General features: G+C 50.9%; 1 long non-coding RNA gene and 1 pseudogene across 1 annotated transcript in view; one reads left to right on the forward strand and one right to left on the reverse strand.

Annotated features, from left to right (window-relative positions):
- The window catches only part of LOC137638543 (uncharacterized), a 312,041-nt gene that overhangs the window by 233,044 nt on the left and 56,954 nt on the right, over nucleotides 1–22,043 (reverse strand). The gene's annotated exons all lie outside the window — the stretch shown is intronic.
- Nucleotides 21,519–21,637, forward strand: LOC137638895 (5S ribosomal RNA; annotated as a pseudogene).

Genomic DNA, 22,043 nt, shown 5'->3' on the forward strand with positions numbered 1-22,043 from the left:
TTCCTACCTGTTTTGGTAGACGACATTATGTTCGTAAGGTTCCTGACCACGTTTTTGGGAGAAGTAATATGGTCTTTGAATATTGCAGACAATACACTATATTTTCTGAAAGAGGAGTGGTCGAATGTCAGTTTGTTCCAACATGGAGTACTTACCTCGAACTACTTTCTTAGGAGTATCTGGGATCTCCTCCCAACCGACCAGAATTTTGTGTAGTTTACCCTACCGTTTTCTATGCGGGGTAACCTCTGGCGGAGTGATACGCGCCCAGAGACGTCCCGGGGTCAGAGAGCATGCTTGCTCAGGTCTCGATCTCCAGTAAGTTTCTGGTCGCGTCGCGGATAACATCCCAACGCTCTCTCTTACCCAGTGTGACCCTTTGTGTCCCCGACCCCCTTTGTGTCTCACGCGGTTCCCACGTTGTCCCTTTGTGCTCTTCCTTATCCTTTTCCCTCTGTGTTCCTGTGTCTCGCGGTGTCTTACTAGTGCGTTATGGAGCATCCCCGTCGTTGCCCTGGGCCTATGGCCGGTAAATCTTGTGGCGCCTTCCTCTCTTAAGCCTGAAATTGACCCGCACTCCTTGTGTCCTTCGTGTAGGGGCAGTGTGTATGTTCCCTTACAGCCACGTGTCCGGAGTGCGAGTCCTGGAACAAGGTGCAGTGGGTGCGCTACGGCACCAAGAAGAAGAAGACCTCTAGACGTTCACCTAGGAAACCGAGCGTCGCTTCGCCCGGCGTTTCTTCGGACAGAGTCTCTCTGCCGCCTTCCCCTACCCAGTGTAGGGGTCGAGGTAAGTCTGTTGCGGGGAAGAGGCCTGTGGCCCTTCCCCAGGAGTCTGATTTACCTGACAGTGGGATTGTGTCTTCGATCCAGGAAAGTGGGGGGCCTGAGGGAGGGACGGGAGTGTGTTCGGGGGACGGAGCCCTGGTAAAAGCAGGGCCCGTCTCGTCGGATGATCCTATGTGGGGTAAAACTGCTGCAGCCTCTTCTCCCGCCTCTTGGATAGGTTTTTCAGGTGTGTCAGCAGCCGAGGGTGCCACCGAGAAGGAAGACTCGCCGCCGTCAGACTCCCTCGCGTGGGCGCCTCCGAAGACGCCCTTCAGATCTCCCCTGAGGATGGAAGAGGAGTTTGAGACCTGGTTCCCCAGCGAGGAGCTCCCCGCTCCCCTGCAGCGCCTACAGCTACGTTCCCATCCGTCTTCCTGGAGCCTTCGTCGCCGACCGAACACCATGTGGACCCACCAGCAACGAGGCGCGACTCAGGCCCTTCCGCGAGGTCCTACAGGTCTTCGGGCTCCTCGGTCGAGGCCTACTCCTACTCATCGGAAGACGGAGCCCGGAGGGACCATAGGAGACGGCGAGATAGGTCCCGCAGGAGAAGGTCTCGCTCACGTTCCCGTTCCAGATCCCGCCACGTGGGTAGGCGCTCTAGATCCCCCAGGAGGAAGTATAGGAGAAGCGACTCACCGAAGGAAGAATTGGTGCGGGTCACCATCCCCTGTAGCCAACTCCTGGGGGCTTCAGCAGTCCCGAGCACCTCGGGATGGCTCCCTAGGTTCCGCTCACCAGTAGGATTTGTCTCCAGCAGCAGGTATGATCGACGGAGGGAGTCGTCTCTTCAGGCCCCAGGGGACAGGCATAAGTCCGCGAAGGTTCCGACTCCATCCGCCCAGCGGAGAGAGTCGCCCCTTCGGTCTGGCAGCCGCGTCCCGGCCTCAAAATCTACGACGAATCGTCCGGAACGAGAGAGACTCCTTCCCTCGATGGGCAAGCCCAGAGACCCCTGGTCCGCCGGAAGAAGAGAAAAATCCAGGACGGAGGCCTCCGTCCCTGCGGCGATGCCCGTCCTACTCCCTGAAACGTAGAGACTAGACCACTCCAGGAAGATGCCTCCTCCCCGTGTGGCTCCCCCCGTCGGAGGTCCTCCGTCAAGAGCACTGGAGCGCCCGACGGAGAATGTAGAGGACGGTGTAGAAGTTTCGGCCTACAGGAGGGTGATAGGCCTCATTAGGCGTCACCACAAGCTGGACGAACCTGAGCCCTCTACTGACGAAGTCTGGCTCTCGAGCCTCAGCAGGCTGGTGGATGCGCCTGTGCAACAGAGCGAGGTTGACAGGACCCTCTTCTCCCTTTCCCCCTCTTTCCTTTGTGATGGCCTAGCCATTGCATTCCTGTCCGTCATTCTACATCTGTACCTAGCATAGGTTAGGATGTGGGGTTGACTCAGTCCCTTGCCGGCCGGCAGGCAAGGGTCTTCTGCTTTGAGTGCTGCCCGGACCTCCCTTGGTCTCTCATCCATGTTTGATTGTAGAGCCAGATGGCATTGGTCAGGAAGCCTGAAGTTATATTCTCCCCTTCCTTATGTGCACTCTTTCAGGTTGCCGGGTTATGAGGTAGTACAGTCTCTTATCCCGGCATCCATTCTGTTTTTCTTCTAGTGTTGTACCCTAGCCCGGCTGCCGGCCTGAGTGGCCGGCAGCCGGGCAGTCGGAGTTCTCTGGTTCGTTTGCTGCCGGCCGGCATTGGTTGTATACCTTTGCCGGCCGGCTATATATCACACCATTGTCTGCTGGCCGGCAGTCATTGCCGGCCGGCACATGCATTTGAACCAGCGTTCTTCCACCTTATAGTTCATAAGTAGTATACTTTGGAACTAGTTAAGGTGTGTGCCGGCCGGCACATTACCTTCTATACTGTAGCCAGTATTTTTCAGTATAGTATATACTGTAGGGAGAAAACTATAGTATAGTATTTGTTACAACACTAAGTTTTTCTAACACTTTTGTGTTGTCTCGCACAACCCTTTGGTGTAACCTTACAGATAAAGAAAGTGAGTTCTTTCTTGTCTACTATCCAGCATTTTAAAATCATTTTTTGGGTGTGAGCTACACCTGTTTCCTCTGGAAATTATTCATTGGTTGCTCTAGAATAGATTAACCATACGATTTTATTATCTGGAAGGTTGCAGCAATTGACTGTGCGGGAAATACAAGTGTGTGTCTTTCCTTTCTAGTTTAGTTGTGCTAAGCTATGTATATCCAGTGATACGTAGTTCACTTGATACTCATGGAATTTTCTTCTCTTTACAGGAGGACCATCCGAAGTGTGGAAGCGTTTTCTGCAACGTCCGCAGCAAGAACTTCTGCGGACATGATTTGTGTAGGAGGCACGCAGCATGCGCAGTCTCTAAAGGTGATCTCCGGTATTGGGACCCGCAGGTATGTACCGTGTGCACGAACCTGATTACGGAGGCTTTTGATTCCCCTAAGACGGCGGAGTCAAGGGACGCAGCAAGGGAGAAGCTTCGTACCTGGGTAAGGGGCTTTCAGAAAAACACTTCCGGGCCCTATCTCCCAAGTGAGAAGATGAGGGCTTACCTTTTCCCCAGGGTGTCAGCTGATGCAGTGATTCCCCAGCCTCAAGTGGAGATACCAGTGGTTCAGATCCCTGTGGATTCTGAAGTCGCGGACGCCCTGCAGGACATCCAATTGGACGATAGGATGTCGGAGGTGTCCGAGCGTCTGGAAGATGATCTTCTGGCAGAAGACCAGGATGAAGAGCAGGCTCCAGACAATGAAGAGGAACAGGTCGACGAGGTGTCGGCTACTCCGGTTCAGGCCCCTGAACCTATTCCCTCAACATCGTCCTCTCTCCCAGATGAGCTGGGAAAGACCCTTTCCTCCATCGTTGGAATGATCCAACAGATGCAGAGGGAGAATAATGAGAAGGCGGCTGCAATGGAGCTGGAGATGCGGAGACTTGCAGCATCACGTGGGCCCCAGAAGAAGCTCAGCGTGAAAGACCTTCCCTTGTGCTCAGATGTTAACCCTTGGAAGTATGCTGAGCACATGCCTATGACGACGGGAAAAATCGTCATTTCGGAGAAGTTGGGCTCAGTTCCCCTTGAGGAGGTGGAATTCTGGCCCAGCAAGGAGTCGTATCCGGACTGTTATGTCCGTCTAAGGAAGGAACCAGCCTCAAAGGAAGAAACAGAGCCGAAGGAGGTCATAGTTTTGGACCACGCTAAGGCTCAAGCTTTATTGTCAAGCTCGATGAAAGAGAGGGGCTTCTCAAACTCGAAGGTACCTGCTTTGAGTAAGAAGCACCCTTCCTTTGTGTCCTCTCCTTCTAGAGCCTTCCTCTTTATGCAGAAAGGGTTTACGGCTGTGCTGAAAGCAGTCGAGGCAGGTAAGCCATGCCCCTCCTTGGAGGAGTGTAAACCTCTGTCTTTGGCCCTACCCATGGACCACAAGGACTGGAAGGACGTCCATCTTACCTTCTCAGTCGGGAAGTTGGAGGCTGATATTGCCGGACGTCAGTTCGGTGAGAACCTCCCCAAGCTGTCGGACTTTCTTTTGCGAAGGGAGCTTGAGACAAAAGAAAGACTTGCTGCCTCAATGTCTCATCAGACGACTCTGGAGACAATGGCAAGTGACCCCAAGGTCCATGAGATGTTCATGGTAGTGACTAAGACACACCTAGTCACAGTGACGAAGGACCTTTATAACTTCGTCAAAACTAGGAGGGCTTGTAGGGAGTTCGTGTTCGCCTCGGCTGCGGTGAGGCACGAGCCAAGGAAACTAATCTCCTTCAACATTTGGGGCAAAGACTTCTTCCCTAGCAAAGCGGTCAAGGAGGTTGTAGATAAGGCCGCCACGGAGAATAGAAACCTTCTCCAGAAGTGGGGCCTATCCCTCAAGAGAAAGTCTTCCCCGGATGAGGGTCCCCAACCAAAGAGGAAGCCTAAGAAGACTAGGCTACCCTCTCGGCCAGCCAAGCCATTCAGACAGCAGCAGCAACAGCAATTTCCTATGCCTACAGTGCCCCAGATGGTGGACCCACAAACCCCGACCACGTACCAGTGGGTACCCCAAGCCGTGTCGACACAGTCTCCGGAATTTAACCCAGCGTTCGAAGGGCAGTCAACTACCTTTCGAGCGAAGCCTAGAGGAGCAGCCAGAGGTTTGTCTAGACGCCCCTCAAGGGGGAGGGGATTCAGGGGTGGCCCCGGTCAAGGAGGCAAGGCCTCAGGGCAACAGCAGTCAAAGTGAGATGATACCGGTAGGAGGGAGACTTCAGAATTTTCGGGATCGGTGGACCTTCGATCCCTGGGCCCACAGCCTACTCAGGAATGGACTGGGTTGGAGCTGGTACAGCAATCCACCCCCGTGCCCTCGATTTTTCCTACACTCCACCCCCGTTCTGGAGGAGTACATTCAAGAACTGTTGGAGAAAAGAGTAATCCGAAGGGTAAAGTCCATCAAATTCCAAGGGAGGCTGTTTTGTGTTCCCAAGAAGGACTCAGAAAAACTCAGAGTCATTCTGGACTTGTCGCCACTCAACAAGTTCATAGTGAACTGCAAGTTCAAGATGCTAACATTGCAACACATAAGGACCTTACTGCCCAAGAGGGCATTTACCGTCTCCATAGATTTGTCAGACGCCTATTGGCACGTTCCAATCAATCGTCAACTCTCCCCCTACCTAGGGTTCAAGCTACATCGAAGACTCTACGCCTTCAGAGCCATGCCATTTGGGCTAAACATAGCCCCAAGGATCTTCACGAAGCTTGCGAGCATAGCTCTCAAACAATTACGCCTAAAGGGAATCCAGGTGGTAGCCTACCTGGACGACTAGCTGGTGTGGGCAGCATCCAAGACAGAATGTTTGCAAGCTTCCCTACAGGTGATCCAGTTCCTAGAGTATCTAGGCTTCAAGATCAACAGAAAAAAGTCTCGACTTTCTCCATCTCAAAAGTTCCAGTGGTTGGGAATCCACTGGGACCTAGTGTCACACCAACTCTCCATCACGGCGAAGAAGAGGAAGGAGATAGCTGGTTCTGTCAAGAGACTTCTGGATTCCGAAAGGATATCAAGACGCAAACAGGAGAGAGTGCTTGGTTCTCTCCAGTTTGCTTCAGTAACAGACCCGGTGCTACGAGCATAGCTTAAGGATGCAACCAGAGTGTGGAGAAGTTATGCATCAAACGCGCGAAGAGATCTGATAAGACCAGTTCCGCTTCGTCTACGTACGCTTCTCAGGCCTTGGTCCCGAGTCAGGCAACTAAAGAAGTCGGTTCTTCTTCAGCCACCTCCCCCCTCGTTGACTATTCACACAGACGCTTCGAAGGAGGGGTGGGGAGGTCATTCTCATCGGAAGAAGGCCCAAGGAACTTGGTCCAATCTATTCAAGACATTTCACATAAACTTTCTGGAAGCTATGGCAGTACTCCTTACCTTGAGGAAAGTCTCCCCTCGGTGCTCGATCCACATAAGGTTGGTGCTGGACAGCGAGGTGATTGTGAGATGCTTGAATCGACAAGGATCGAGGTCACCACCACTCAAACAGGTGATGTTGGCCATCTTTCGACTGGCGGAAAAGAAGAAGTGGTACCTGTCGGCAGTTCACCTTCAAGGAGTCCGCAATGTGACAGCGGACGCTCTATCCAGGTTCACACCGATATAGTCGGAATGGTCCCTAGACGCAGGAACATTCTCCTTCATCTTGAGTCAAGTCCCAAAACTGCAGATACACCTCTTTGTGACGAAAGACAACAAGAAGTTACCCCTTTACGTGTCCCCGTACGAGGATCCCTTGGCGGAAGCAGTGGACGCGATGTCCCTCGACTGGAACAGATGGTCCAGGATTTACCTGTTCCCTCCTCACAACCTTCTATTGAGGGTCCTCAACAAACTGAGATCTTTCAAGGGAGTAGCGGCAATAGTGGCTCACAAGTGGCCGAACAGCGTGTGGTTCCCTATGGCATTGGAACTACGGCTGAAGTGTCTACCGTTACCAGATCCAGTTCTGACCCAGCGAGTGCAGAAGTCGACTGTCTGCGCTTCATCACAGAAAACCCGGAACCTGCAGCTCTATGATTTTCTCTCCCTAGCGGTGAGAAAACGTTTCGGGATTTCGAAAGACAGTATAGACTTCCTAGAGGAATATAAGTGCAAATCTACTAGAAGGCAATATGAGTCATCGTGGAGGAAATGGGTGGCCTTTGTCAAGGCGAAGAATCCGCAAAAGATCTCGACGGACTTCTGCTTATCTTTCTTCATCCACCTCCATGGTCAAGGGTTAGCAACCAACACAATATCAACGTGTAAATCTGCTTTGACAAGACCCATTTTATATGCCTTCCAGGTCGACCTCTCTAACGATATTTTTAATAAAATTCCGAAAGCCTGTGCTAGGCTCAGACCATCAGCACCTCCAAAGGCCATTTCATGGTCTTTAGATAAAGTTCTTCATTTCGCTTTGCTGTTGAACAATGAGGAGTGTGCTTTAAAGGATTTGACCCAAAAAGTTATTTTCCTGTTTGCACTCGCGTCGGGGCCCAGGGTTAGTGAAATTGTAGCCCTCTCGAGAGAGGAGGGTCGTGTTCAGTTCTTGGATGGGGGAGAACTGAACTGTTTCCGGATCCTACGTTTCTCGCCAAGAAAGAGTTACCCACCAACAGGTGGGGTCCCTGGAGAATCTGCCCTCTGAAAGAAGATGCATCTCTATGTCCAGTGGAATGCCTAAAGGTTCTATCTTCGTAGAACTTCAGACTTCAGGGGAGGTCAACTTTTCAGGGGAGAAACATCAGGCTGAAATTTATCACTGAAACAACTTAGGGCGAAAATCACCTATTTTACTAGCAGAGCGGATCCAGACAGTACACCCGCAGGTCACGATCCGAGGAAAGTTTCCTCATCCTTAAATTTCTTTAATTGTATGGATTTCGAACATCTTCGTTTATACACTGGCTGGAAGTCTTCCAGAGTGTTCTTTCGTCACTATGCGAAGCAATTGGAGCAACTAAAGAGGTCTGTGGTAGCAGTGGGTAGTGTCGTTAACCCTGCTGTTTAACTCTGCGAAGGAACAGTGGATTTAATTGGGACGATTAATTCCGGGGTGAGTGTGTAGTTACGAACTGTTCTACAAACTAAGTGTTAGGGCACTGGGTTGCCCACATTGACTGTTCCACTTTCAAAGGTGAACCTAGCATAAGTGCAGACATGTGTGCCGAGCGTTTCCAACGCTAATGTAACCGATTAGTAATACAGACTTTAATGATTATGATACCTCGGTATGTTAAAAGTGGCGCTAATGTTTTTCTTTCAGATAAACAAGTTTTCTGTTTACTATCATGCTTATGCTTATTTGTTGGTTATCCTCCTCTTATATATATATATAATGGTTGTTTAACCTGTTTTATTTATTGTTTGTCAATAAACTAGTTCTTGTGTACCTTGCATCTCCTTCACCTGTGTCAATTTATTTGATATAATTTTGCATTACGTTCTATGTATATTTATCTGGGATAATTCTAATAGATTGTTCCTTTATGCAAGCATTCTTTGCATTGGTTTATGCTTTCCCTTAGCGGGAGGACTCCATGCCCTAAGGGGACGGTGGCGGATATGCAAGTTTTCCTCCTACTCGGATATAAACCTTTGTCCAATCCAGTATTGAACGGAGAACTGGTCGATATTTCATATTGACTCAGTGGTTCCTTACATACTATGGTTTACATGATATAGGATGAGACCACTATATTGGCTTGTCTGTTATTCATACATAGGTATATGTACTCTTCGAGACTTTTCCAGAGTCTAGTAGGACTCTTCCCTATAGGGGTCAGAAAGCACTAACATGGTCTATGGTTAGTTGAAAAGATGTATGACGGTAGCATCTTAGGTCTCTAGGTCTAGTTGGCCGGGAAATACCTTCGGGGAGTACGGCACGTTTTGAGAATTCACAGATACAGTAATGCTCTGGTATACTTCCATCAGGACGACATGGCTTGAGCCCAAAAAACGGATTTTGAGCGAAGCGAAAAATCTACTTTTGGGTGAGATGGCCATGTCGTTATGATGGACCCGCCCTTCCCTTTCTTTGAAAGGGCTGTAGGTCCCCTCCCTACATACAGTATCTGTAGCACCTCGTGTATCGCTACAAGGAATACAGATGGTGCTTTGAGCGGCGCAATGCACGCTTACGAAACAGGAGAGGAGAGATACCTTGCGAGCGGCTCTCCTTTCTTTCTCGTTTTCGTTTTCTTGCCAATTGACCCCTTCGAAGTGTTAACTTTGTTCGGGGTGCAGATTGCTATGTGGCGTGTCAAGAATACGTCCTCTGATATTTCGGGATATCCCTGGTTCTTTTATTAGGGATATTCGCTCCAGGAGTTAGAATTCTGGGTACCTTAAGGTAAATTCTCTGGGAATATCGCCGTAGTTATATATACCCAAGGAAGCTACCCTTTAGGAACTTCCATCAGGACAACATGGCCATCTCACCCAAAAATAGATTTTTCGCTTCGCTTAAAATCCGTTTATTACACTGCCCACTGCCACCACATGAAATTTAATTTATTGTAATTGCTTCGCGTAGTGCTTGAAGAAGACCCTCGAGGACTTCCATCCAGTATAAGCACGAAGGCTTTGAAACGACATCGTTTGGAAGAAATTCAGAGACGAGGCAACTTTTCTCGGATCATGACCTGCGGGTGTACTGTCTGGATCCGCTCTGCGAATAAAGTAGGTGATTTTCGCCCTTATCTGTTTCAAGGATAACGTTAAACCAGAAGTCTCTCCCCTGAAAAGCTGACTTCCCTTAAAGTCTGAAGTTCTACGAAGATAGACCTTTAGGCATTCCACTGGGCAGAGGGATACTTCTTCCTTCAGAGGGCAGATTCTCCAGGGACCCCATCTCTTAGTGGGCAGCTCGTTCTTGGCGAGAAACGTCGGGTCCGGAAAGAGGTTCAGTTCTCCATTGTCTGTGAACTGAATGTGGCCATCATCCCTCGAGAGGGCCACTATTTCGCTAACTCTGGCTCCCGAGGCCAGTGCAAATAAGAATATCACCTTCTGAGTCAAGTCTTTCAGCGAGCAATCCTCGTTCAGGGTTGATGCTAAATGAAGAACTTTGTCCAAAGACCATGAAATGGGCTTAGGAGGAGCTGCGGGCCGAAGTTTAGCGCAGGCTTTAGGGATCTTGTTGAAGATTTCGTTGGAAAAGTCTACCTGGAAGGCGTAAAGCATTGGTCTGGCCAGGGCAGATTTACATGTAGTAATCGTATTGGCTGCTAAACCTTGTTCATGAAGATGGATGAAGAAGGACAAACAGAAATCCGTAGAGATCTCCTTAGGTTTCTTCGCCTTGACAAAGGCCACCCACTTCTTCCAGGAAGACTCATTTTGTCTTCTTGTTGACTTTGACTTGTATTCTTCTAGGAAGCTAATACTGTCCCTAGAAATCCCAAACCGTTTCTTGACCGCTAAGGCGAGAAAATCATGAGATGAAGGTTCTGGGTTTTCACTGATGAAGCTGAGACAGTCAATTTCTGCACTTGCTGAGTAAGAACTGGCTCCGGCAACGGGATCAGTTTCAGGCGTAGTTCCGTTACCAGGGGGAACCAAACGCTGTTGGGCCACTTGTGGGCCACTATTGCTGCTGTCCCCCGAAAGGATCTCAGTTTGTCGAGGACTTTCAGCAGAAGGTTGGTTGGAGGGAATAGGTAGATCTTGGACCATCTGTTCCAATCTATGGACATCGCATCCATTGCTTCCGCTAGAGGATCCTCGTACGGGGCTACATACCAGGGTAGCTTCTTGTTGTCGCTCGTTGCGAAGAGGTCTATCTGCAGTCCTGGGACTTTGTGTAAGATGAAGGAGAACGATCTTGCGTCTAGGGACCATTCTGACTCTATCGGTTTTGTCCTGGATAGAGCGTCTGCTGTCACATTTCGGAACCCTTGAAGGTGGACTGCTGATAAGTGCCATCTCTTCTTCTCCGCTAGGCGGAGGATGGCTAGTATCACTTGGTTTATGTGAGGCGATCTCGAGCCCTGTCGGTTTAGGCATCTCATTATGACTTCGCTGTCTAGAACCAGACGGATGTGGGATTGAGCAGCGGAGTTTCAGTTTCTTTAGGGAAAGAAAAACTGCCATGGCTTCCAGGAAATTGATGTGGAAGGTTTTGAAGAGGGGAGACCAGGTTCCTTGGACTTTCCGATGATGAGAGTGACCTCCCCACCCCTCTTTCGAGGCATCCGTGTGAACGGTGACTGACGGTGGAGGTGGTTGTAAGGGAGCCTTGTTCTTTAGGTTTTTGGCCTCTGACCATGACTTGAGTAGGGATCGCAGACGATTTGGTATCGGTCTTTGTAGATCTCTTCGAGCGTTTGATGTGTATTTTCTCCAGACTCCTGATGCATCTTTTAATTGTGCTCTCAATACTGGATCTGTCACTGAGGCGAACTGGAGAGACCCCATCTCTCTTTCCTGTTGCCTTCTTGATATCCTTGTGGACCGAAGAAGGCTTTTGACAGATCCTGCTATCTCTTTCCTTAACTTTGATGGAATGGAAAGGCAGTGCGACTGCAAGTTCCAGTGGACGCCCAGCCACTGAAACTTTTGAGCTGGAGACAGTCGAGATTTTTCCAAGTTGATCTTGAATCCCAAGTGTTCCAGGAACTGGATCACTTCCTTGGAGGCTTGCCTGCACTCTTCTTCGGATGCTGCCCACACCAGCTAGTCGTCCAGGTAGGCTACCACCTGGATTCCTTTAAGGCGTAGTTGATGAATGACTGCATTCGCAAGCTTGGTGAATACCCTTGGAGCTATGTTCAGTCCGAAGGGCATGGCTCTGAAAACAAACTCTTCTTTGTAGTTTGAATCCCAGGTAGGGGGAAACTTGACAGCTGATCGTAACGTGCCAGTACGCATCCGTCATGTCTATTGAGACAGTGCATGCCCTTTTTGGCAACAGGGTCCTGATGTGTTGAAGCGTCAGCATTTTGAACTTGTAGTTCACTATGAACTTGTTGAGTGGTGACAAGTCCAGAATTACTCTGAGCTTTTCCGAGTCCTTCTTCGGAACACAAATAGCCTTCCTTGGAACCTGACAGACTTCGCCTTCCTTATAACTCTTTTGCTCAAGAGTTCCTGAACATATTCTTCCAATATGGGGGTTGAGTGTTAGAAGAATTGAGGGAAGGTTGGTAGAGTTGAGCTCCAACTCCACCCTAGTCCGTTCTTGATTAGGCTGTGGGCCCAGGGATCGAAGGTCCAACGATCCCGGAAGAAGAAGTCTCCCTCCTACCGGTAGCATCTCACTTTGAGTGCTGGGTGGAGGATTTACCTCCTTGGCCACGTCCACCCTTGTTGCCTCTACCTCTGAAGGGGCGTCTGGAGGAACCTCGAAAGGAACCTCGAGACTTCGGCCGAAAGGTTGTAGACTGCCTTTCAAATACTGGGGTGAACACTGGTGACTGAGTCGCCAGTGTTTGGGGCACCAGTTGGAAGGTGGTGGGTGGTTGTGCCACCGTCTGGGACACCGTGGCCACGGGAAGCTGTTGCTGTTGCTTGGGCCGAGAGGGCACTTCAGGTCGTTTTGGTCTATTCTTCGGCTGGGGACCCTCGTCAGCTGAAGATTTTCGTTTAGAGGACAAGCCCCATTTAGAGAGAAGGTTTCTATTCTCTGTGGCGGCTTTGTCCATGACCTCTTTGACCACTTCACTTGGGAAGAGTCTTTTCCCCAGATGTTAGAAGCTATCAGCTTCCTTGGTTCGTGTCTCACCGCAGCCGAGGCGAACACGAACTCTCTGCAAGCCATTCGGGCTTTAATAAAGTTGTACAGGTCTTTTGTTACTGTCGCCAAGTGCGATTTGGCGAAGATCATGTACATGTCCGGGGTATCTGGGATGCTTGCCATTGTCTCCAGGCCAGTCTGCAGAGACAAGGAAGCAGCAAGACGTTCTTTTGTCTCCTGTTCCCTACGCAGGAGAAAGTCCGACAGCTTGGGGAGGTCTTTGCCGAACTGTCGTCCGGCAATATCTGCCTCCAGCTTCCCAACTGTGAAAGTGTTGTGGACATCCTTCCAGTCTGCATCGTCTGATGGGAAGGCAAGGGAGAAGGGTCTACACTCCTCCAGTGTAGGGCACGGTTTCCCTGCCTCAACTGCCTTTAAGGCTGCCTTAAGCCCTTTGTCCATAAAGGGAAAGGCACGTTTAGGGTCAGCAATGAAGGACGGGTGCTTCTTGCTGAGAGCCGGCATCTTAGAGCTAGTAAAGGCCCTCTCCTTTAAGGTGGTGGTATATAAGGCCTGAGCCTTTGAGAGTTCAAGGACAATAGTTTCCTTTGGCTCTTTTCTCTTTGGATGCAGGTTCCGTCTTAAGACGGACATAGCAATCCGGGTAGGCCCCTTTGCTGGGCCAGAACTCAATTTCCTCCACTGGGACAGTGCCCAGTTTTTCTGAGAGGAAGATCTTCCCCCCCGACATGGGCATGTGCTCTGCGTATCTCCAGGGGTTAACGTCAGAGAAGGCGGGAGATCCTTAACATTTAGCTTTTTCGGGGCCAAACGTGTTGCAACTAGTTTATGCATTTCAGTCCGAAGAGAGGCCTCCTTCTTGAACCATTTCTTTTGAATGTCCTGCACCATGGACAGCAACGAGTGCAACGTACTCGTGATAGAATCTAGTTGGGGTGCAATCGAAGAGGTCGAAGGCACCGGTTCATTCACTGTGGCCAATGATACCGAAATCGTTTTGGCTTTCTCGGTTTCTGTCTCAGGTGGAACGTCATCCACCTGATCCAATTCCTCCACTAGGAGATTGTTCTCAGTCTCCTCTGAGACAACTGACATGTTGTCCTCTAATTGGATGCTCTCTAAGGCATCCAAAACCTCAGATTCAACCGGAATCTGAACCAGGGGAATCTCAGGCTGAGCCTGGGGAATAACCGCATCCGAAGATGCCCTAGGGAAAAGACAAGCCTTCATCTTTTTGTTAGGAAGGTATGGGCCAGAAGTGTTCTTCTGGAAGCCTCTAACCCATTTCCGCAGCATTTTTCTTGCTGCGTCCCTTGACTCAGGGGACTTTTGATCATCAAAAGCCTCTCTTACCAGTTTTTCACAAACGGTACATACCTGCGGGTCCCAGTACTTGAGAGCCCCCTTGGTGACTGTGCAGCGAGCATGGGCCCTGCACATATCGTGGCCGTAGAAGTTCTTACTACGGACCCTGCAAAAACTATTCTCGCACTCGGGATGCTTCTCCTGTAAAGAAAGAAAAGCATATAAATATTCGGTGAAATTCTCAGATTTCAGCATACATATATAATTTATATTAGCTTGGATATGGTAAGCTATAAATAGGAAAGACACCTACATATGTTTCCTGTCCAGCCAATTGCTATGACCTCCTCCAATATTGAAAGTAGAATTCTTAGGAATTCTTAGGGGAAGATGATATCCTATGATATAAAGTGTCTTCTTGACACAATCTTCCAGTTTCAATATTGGGGATTAAGGACAATAATGGATCATAACCATTAATGGAAGAGAGAATCGCTCTCTTATATGTGGTCTCACAATAGGCTGTCCATGAAGCACCTTGTAGGTTGGAAAAAACTTTGGGCTACAGCACTGACTGGTAACAAGTTGTCAGGCCTGCCGGCACCTGCCGGGTCTACCGGAGTCTGCCGGACAAGCCGGCACATGCCGGCCTATTCTGGGCTATTGAAGGCAATTATTGTCTTCATAAAATTGGGTGGTAGACCGTCGGCAACGGCGGCCTCTGCCAGCGGCGGCGGCTCTGCTGGCCGGCAGTGGCTCTGCCAGCCGCCGGCAGAGCCGGCAGCCGAGGATCCTTCCATCAAGGGGACCTGGCGACAGTCGGCGGCAGATGACCAGGTATGCGTGGCCGGCTGTCGGCTGGCAACTCAGCAGCCGGCAGTCGGTCCCTGAATGTCTATTGTCTTTGGGTTGTCGATCAACAACGTTCCCAGTAGGCGGCGGCAGGGCAACTGCCGGCCGACAGACAATTGACATGGCCCAGTACGAAAGTAAGAGAGAAAGAGATGATGGAGCAAGGCAAGTGCTCAGCCTCGCCGGCCTGCATCCAGAATGAGGGTTCAAGTGGAAGGGGGAATTAAATTCGGGCTTCCACCCAACCATATCCCAGTCATAAGGGCTAAGGAATGCAGTCCAAGGGAGGACTGAAGAACACTCTAAAGAATGTGAGGGTACCCGCCGGCAGCCGGCTTGGCCGGCGGCAGACGGGGAACCTTAGGCCAGTCCTACAATAACCCTATGGTCAATGTAGTACGACGGCCAGGAGGGTGTTGGTTCATTCAACACGAAAGAGATAGAGGGGAGGGGGTAGGTGTCCTACAGGTAAGGTAATGCCCGAAGGCACTACTTAACCTAAGGGATTCTGGTCTCATGGAGTAACCTCAGGTAGGAGAAATCATTTCCCCAGGTTGGGTTAGTCAAGGGAGAGGGCATCCGTAGGACACCATCTCACAGGAGAATAGAATCTCGAGCCAGAGACCTTAGGCAGTGAAGAAATAATTTCTTCGGTCTAAGGTCTACCAGCACAGGACTGTCTGCTAGGCCAAGGAAGGGGGAATTGTCATACAAAAGCCCCAAGTATGGTCTAGGGAGGTCTAGCCTCCTGTAAGAGCAGCTTAACCTGACATGGGAAATCATTTTGCCAAGACAGGAAGATGCCTAACACACTGATACTCTGATGTCCCGTTCTAAACTCAAAACAAACTCAGTGGTTAGGAGAAAGAAAATGGAACGTCCCAGTAAAACTTTGCCAGAACTCGGTTCACAGCAAGGAAAACTGAGAATAGCCTAGGCTAATCAGAGGGAAGGGGGATTTCTCTAAAATCTCCTAGGAGATTAGTATCGACTTAAAAGGTATAGGAGGTGTCAGTCTCCCCTTAAAAGACAATACAAGACCAATAGGGACATGTATGAAAGTATACTAAAGCCCCTAGGCTAGTAGCCTAGGAGCATGAGAATCGTTCACCGAAACTCTCTGTATACTATCTTGGAAGAGGAAAACATAATTAAGTAATATCAAAAATGTGTAAAATATTGCCTGTGCTTCAATAAAACTTTACCAGGAAGGTTATATCATGCATGAAGTGTGTAGGTGCCTAAGCTAGGAAGCCTAGCACTCGTGAGGCTCGAAATAAATAGCCAAATCCACGACAACAATGACATAATATAAGAATCCCTTGCTAAATTTCTAAATAGCTAAAGTTATTAAAGCGAATAATGCCGGGAAAGGGTCGTTCTGGCTAACTAAATGTACAGAAAGAACGACCGTGTCCATGACGCCATCCGGCTGGCAACAGCTCTTGTTACGTTAATTACGATCTCAATCGAAAAGCAAAACTGGCAAGAGCTTACATTTACACAAAATAAAGATATTACTTAACTTTCCAGAAGCTGATGAGGCTGGTGAAGACATCATAGCGTCCAAAAACTCCAAAATAGCTAGAAAGAACACGGGATAACACCGGTCAAACGAAGCTACGATAGAAAGAATGACTTGGTGGCGCCTCGCGGTGGCTGATTGGCGCACTATTTGCAGAACAGTAGGGAGCATCAAGAGCGTTGTCTCTTTAACGACTCTCCTTATTCTTGCCTCTCTTTCCCTTAGAAGTGAAAGCTCTATTGGGGGCGTAGATAGCCATGAGACGTGTCAAGAATACGTCCTCTGATATTACGCGATATCCCTTCGTAAAATTTTAAGGGATATTCGCTCCAGGAGTAAGAATTCTGGATACCTTTGGTAAATTCTATGGGATATATCACTGTAGTCAAATATACCTAGGAAGCTACCTTTGAAGGAACTTCCATCACGACGACATGGCCTGAGCCCAAAAAGATATTTATAAACAGACTTCGTGCGAGGCAGGGGAAGTGACTGCGTACTTCTCAAATGATGGTTTGTTCCGTAACCGAAATACAAACCACGCTATTTACATTGGGTTTACCTTTTAGCGCAGCTGAAATGGCGAGCCATTAGAATTTAACGAGGGTGTATTACCCCCGCGCTAGTTAGCGGGGGGGTAGGGGAGTGGTAGCTAGCTACCCCTCCCCCCCCTCACACACAGGTGAATGCTCACTTTCACTTTTGGCTCGGACTCGGACAGACGTCTCTGTCTTGGTCCTCTCTTGGCAGCCATTGTTTGTTTTGTCTTTACTTAATCGCTTACTTTTCTTTTACTCAATATATATGTAAACATGTTTTCATGTTTGTGTATATATTTGAGTATAGAAATCAGTAAGTTTCCTTTTCAGAGTTGTGTGTGTAGTGTACGATATCTCCGTGGAGTCCTCGGCAGTTAGGCCACCACGGCGTAATTTTATGGGTTGCGATCGAGTTTGACTTCGGTGTTTCTCTCTCTCTCTCTTGAGGTCGTTCACCCTTTTTACTACGTTTTACTACGCCCCTCGTAGCTTCCTTTCCGTGTGAGGGGGTTGCTACGCCGTACGTTTTGTCTCAATTAGTTTATGAATCTAATTGTAGCTGTTAATTTTTCAGCTTGTAGAACGATTCCTTTCAGGGTTTTCGTTCCTTCTTTAGTGTTCATTCATTTTTTAATTACATAATTACATAGTTTCATAATTATAATTGTTATAATTCTGTTTTGGTTACAGCTCTCCTTCCGTGAGTGTAAGTGGTTGTGAGGGCACGTGCCTGTTGTGTAATTCTTGTTTCCTTTTCCTCGGGATTCCTCTTCGGAGCCTTCCCGGGGGAATGAATGTGTACTAATGATTTTTGTTTTATTTTTTTACAGTTACCGATCTAGTTCGTTTCTGTAATATGGCAACGGTGTGAGCTGTCTTGTGGAGGCCTGGGGATTCGGCTGTTGCTGCCTCCCCTTTGGATTTATGTGGCGTGTCTCCTTCTACTGGAAGTACTCCTGTGACGATTGACAGCTCTCCAGTTCATTTTAGAACTCTCAGGAGGCTTGCCTCCTTGGGTGGGTAACTTTCCTTACGAGGTAAGTTTTTCCTGTCCACGCTTGAGTTTTTCCCCTTTTTGGGGGGTTCTTCTTTTGCCTTTTTTTCATGCGACTATGCTCTTGGTGCTGAGCGGTCACACCTGCAGTTTCGCTCAAGGGGCTGGGCAACTGCAGGAGCCCCTCTTTGGAGGATTGCTCCTTTTAGGTCACTGGCTGACCAATCTCTTCTACGAAGTGTTTCTCTTTCGTTCGCGAGAGAGTACACTCATAGAGACTCCTCTTCGGAGGTTTCTTCTGCTGCTGTTGCTGTTGGCCTCCTTCGCCGTAAGGCTCACCGTCCGCCTCGTCGTAAGGGCCTCTCATCTCCCTATAAGGGTGCTAAGAGGCGCCTTTTTGAATCTCCGTTTGCAGCCTACAACTCCTTCTTCTTGATCTTCCGCCCTGGTGCAGATGGACAGCAATCTGATCTCGTCTTCCGATGGGCAACGGTCTTCCCGACGGACAACGGTCTTCCAACGGACATCAGTCTCCCGGCGGACAGGCAACGGTCTTCCGATGGACATCTGTCTCCCGACGGACAACAATCCCTTCGGGGCAAAGGGTTGCCTCCCACGGGGGTTCTTCCCTTGCGTGTCAGGGTTCCCCTGCGCGCCCTTCTGCTGTGATCGCTCCTGCTCCTGCTCAATGTTAGCGCACAGGCACTCTCCTGCTCATCAGCGCTTCCTGATCGCTAGCGCTCTCCTATTCGCCAGCGCTCTCCTGTTCGTCAGCGCTCTCCTGTTCGTCAGGGCTCTCATGATGATCATCTCTGCTGTTCCTGTTACGCGCCCTGTGCGCCCACGTTCGCCCTCGCGATCTAGAACTTCGGTTCAGGTCTGGGTCAAGGACTCTTCTTCTATGCGCAGGCTTCCACGCGTTGCCTTCTGCTCGTCAGCGATCATCAGCTCGCCAGCGACCTTAGACGCGTCAACGTTCACCTGCTCGCCAGCGATCTCCTACGCGTCAACGATCGCCACGCATGTCAGTTCCCCTGACCACCATCAGTAGCGATCTAGCGCTCGCCTGCTGTGGACCACGATCCCCGGTAGCTGAGTCTTGCCGTAGATCTTCCTCCTGCTCGCCAGCGCTCTACTTTTCTTCTGTCCTTCTGTGCACCAGCTTTCTTCATTTGCCAGCGCACATCTGCGCACCCTTCTTTGCCACGCACCAATGGGCGCCAACGGTTTTCCGACCGTCTAGGATCTCCTGATTAACAGCTGGCTTCAGCGCTCACCTTCCTGATGCACCTGCGCGCCTTCTGTTAGCGCGATGCACGCTAACCATAACTACTCTCTCTCGCGTTGGCAACCGCCTACGCACCCACGCGATTCTTCATCTGCTCGCTAGCGTTTTGTTAACACACCACCGCTCGCCAACGCGCCGTCGCTTGCCGACGCGCCGTCGCTTGCCGACGCGCCATCGCCCACCTGCGCGTCAGCGCTCACCAGATCACAACCGATCGCCTGTTGATCCACATCGCCAGCGGTCTTCCTCACCCACGCGGCAGCGCGTTTCCTCGCCAGCGCGCCAGCGCTTGCGTTCGCCGCCTCGGACATGCGCTCATTCACCTGCCCACCCTCGTGCCCATTCGCCTGCGTGCCCGCGTGACCGCTCGCCTACGCGCCCGCGCGACCGCTCGCCTGCGCGATCATTCGCCTGAGCATCCGCGCGCATGCTCTCTAATGTTCGCCCACGAGCGAACCGACGGTGTTCCGCCGCGCGAACCGACGGTGTTCCGCCGCGCGAACCGACGGTGTTCCGCCGCGCGAACCGGCGGTGTTCCGCCGCGCGAACCGACGGTGTTCCGCCGCGCGAACCGGCGGTGTTCCGCCGCGCGAACCGGCGGTGTTCCGCCGCGCGAACCGGCGGTGTTCCGCCGCGCGAACCGGCGGTGTTCCGCCGCGCGAACCGGCGGTGTTCCGCCGCGCGAACCGGCGGTGTTCCGCCGCGCGAACCGGCGGTGTTCCGCCGCGCGAACCGGCGGTGTTCCGCCGCGCGAACCGGCGGTGTTCCGCCGCGCGAACCGACGGTGTTCCGCCGCGCGAACCGACGGTGTTCCGCCGCGCGAACCGACGGTGTTCCGCCGCGCGAACCGACGGTGTTCCGCCGCGCGAACCGACGGTGTTCCGTCGCACGAACCGACAGTGTTTCTTCGCACTAATTTCGGCTTAATTCTTGCAGTATCCATTGCTCGTCTATGGGTTATCGCTCACCAACCACCAGCTCTCGCCCTCCTTCTGCGCTCCTTCCCTCACCTTCGTTCGCGTTCCTGCGTGACCACGCATGGGCGCTTCCACGTTCGCCCACGCGCAAATCATTGATTTACCATCGCGCGAGCTCCAGGGCGATTGCGACCACGATTCCCATTGGGGTTTTCGCAGCATAGCCAGCCCTGGCGCGTTCTTCTGGAGTGTATTTCCAGAACACGGCCTCACCCCGTAAACGCAGAGCATGGGACTTGCAAGAATAGGAAGAATCTTCAGGGAGGTCTGAGCAACACTCCTCTTTCCAGAACCTGGGTTAGCCCTTCCCCATCATTCCCTGGAAGGATTTTTGGCGGGGGGCTTTCCGTTCGAGATTTCTCCATCGGCCAAGGGGTGACTGCTTACCCCTTCCTCTTCTCCACCTCGTGTAGGGGGCTTACCAGGTCCTTTCCCTCCTCGGTTACGGCCCGAGGTTTGGTTCAAGGAAGCTACAGGAAGATCATGGGTACTTTCCTCCTCTCGGGCTCAGGCACCTTGGCATTTCGTCGTTAAGTATCTAACTTGCGGGCAAGCTCGATGTTGGACCATCCGGACGGGCTGACCGAGGGCTTCCTTTCGGGTGTCTCATCCGTGGATGTCGACAACCTCAGACACCCTTCCATCCTTGAGAAGAGTTTGTTTGTGCCCAAGGACAGAGACTTAGACAGCGGCTGTGCGGAGGAAATCGACTTCCGTTTTCACTCCTCCAAGGCGCTTTCTTCCAGACTCTGCAGGGCTCCAGCGCCTTTTTCTTTCAACCACGTCGGCCTAAGTTATCGGCTACGACAACTGAGACAAGGTGTACAATTGCAATTTCCTCCTGTCAGGAACAGATGGCACGGGAGGCTCCCCCGGGGGGGGGGGCATAGTCCTAAAGGGTCGGCAAGAGTTGCCCGTTTGGGCAGAATGATCCATACCTTAGGAGAAGGTCCTCCATGGGATCATCGACGGCTTCACCCCCGGCTTCTTCAGTCGATCCTTTCTTGTAAGGAAGTATCTGAGTCGGGAATTCCGTAGTCGACCTCTCAGCCCTGATCAAGTTTGTCGAACAAACTTCGTCCAGCGTAGAACAGCAGAATCGATCAGACTGGTAACGAGGCGACAGGACTCCTTAAACCCTGGATCGGAAGGACGGGTACTTTCAGTTCCCATTCCATCCATCTTCCAGGGAGCTCGTGGAATTCAGCCTAGACTGCAGGTACTCCTGCTTATGATGCAGTGTGGCTATCCCGCCGTGGCATCGCAGGTTTTTTTCCCCAGAGAACTCTCCCTGTTTTCCTCATGACCGCTCAGGTGCAGGCTTCCGCCTCCTTCACTTTTTGGAGGGCTGGTCAACTCCGGTAGGCTCGGGTTCGACCTTCTTCAGCGCCGGGACAAGCTTCCGGATGCTTACCACGAGTGTGGGTTCATGGTATTTTGCTAGGAGCCTTCTCTCTTCTGCCTCAACATCTGGAGTATCTGGCCATGATATTGAGTCAACGGCCTTACCACGTTGGAAACCCCGCTTCTCGTCCGTCCAGCGAGGTTAAGCAACGTCGGTTCTGGTCAGTACTTGGATGGGTGACCACCTGGGGATGCCAGATTCTGTTGCCACATCCTCCGAGCCTTCCCTTCAGTTGACTGTGGCAAGGCTGAGGAGAGTCGCAGTACCTGTTCTCGGTCAAGCAGAGCTTTCAGCCCTACCTTGGAACGTTTCCTAGTTCTCCTTTCCTCATTGACCCGTCTATAGTTCCGAACGGTCGCCTCTGGATAAGTTCCATGTGGGCCGGTCCAAGTTCCGGTGGTTTCAGGCAACGATTAACCGGACTTCCTGGCCGCTATGGGACCAGCGGAACTATTAGACCTGCAATGGGTGTTGACCTATGGAACCTCTTGATGGGAGGGGATATTCTCGTCCTTTCCCCACATTCTTGATGCTGTTCTCGGACTCGTCAAAAAAAAAAAAAAGGGGGGGGGGGGCATGTTCCGGTCCAGGCCTATGGTCAGGACCTGAAAGATA

The sequence above is a fragment of the Palaemon carinicauda genome, chromosome 3 (assembly GCF_036898095.1).
Source record: "Palaemon carinicauda isolate YSFRI2023 chromosome 3, ASM3689809v2, whole genome shotgun sequence".
Taxonomy (NCBI): domain Eukaryota; kingdom Metazoa; phylum Arthropoda; class Malacostraca; order Decapoda; family Palaemonidae; genus Palaemon; species Palaemon carinicauda.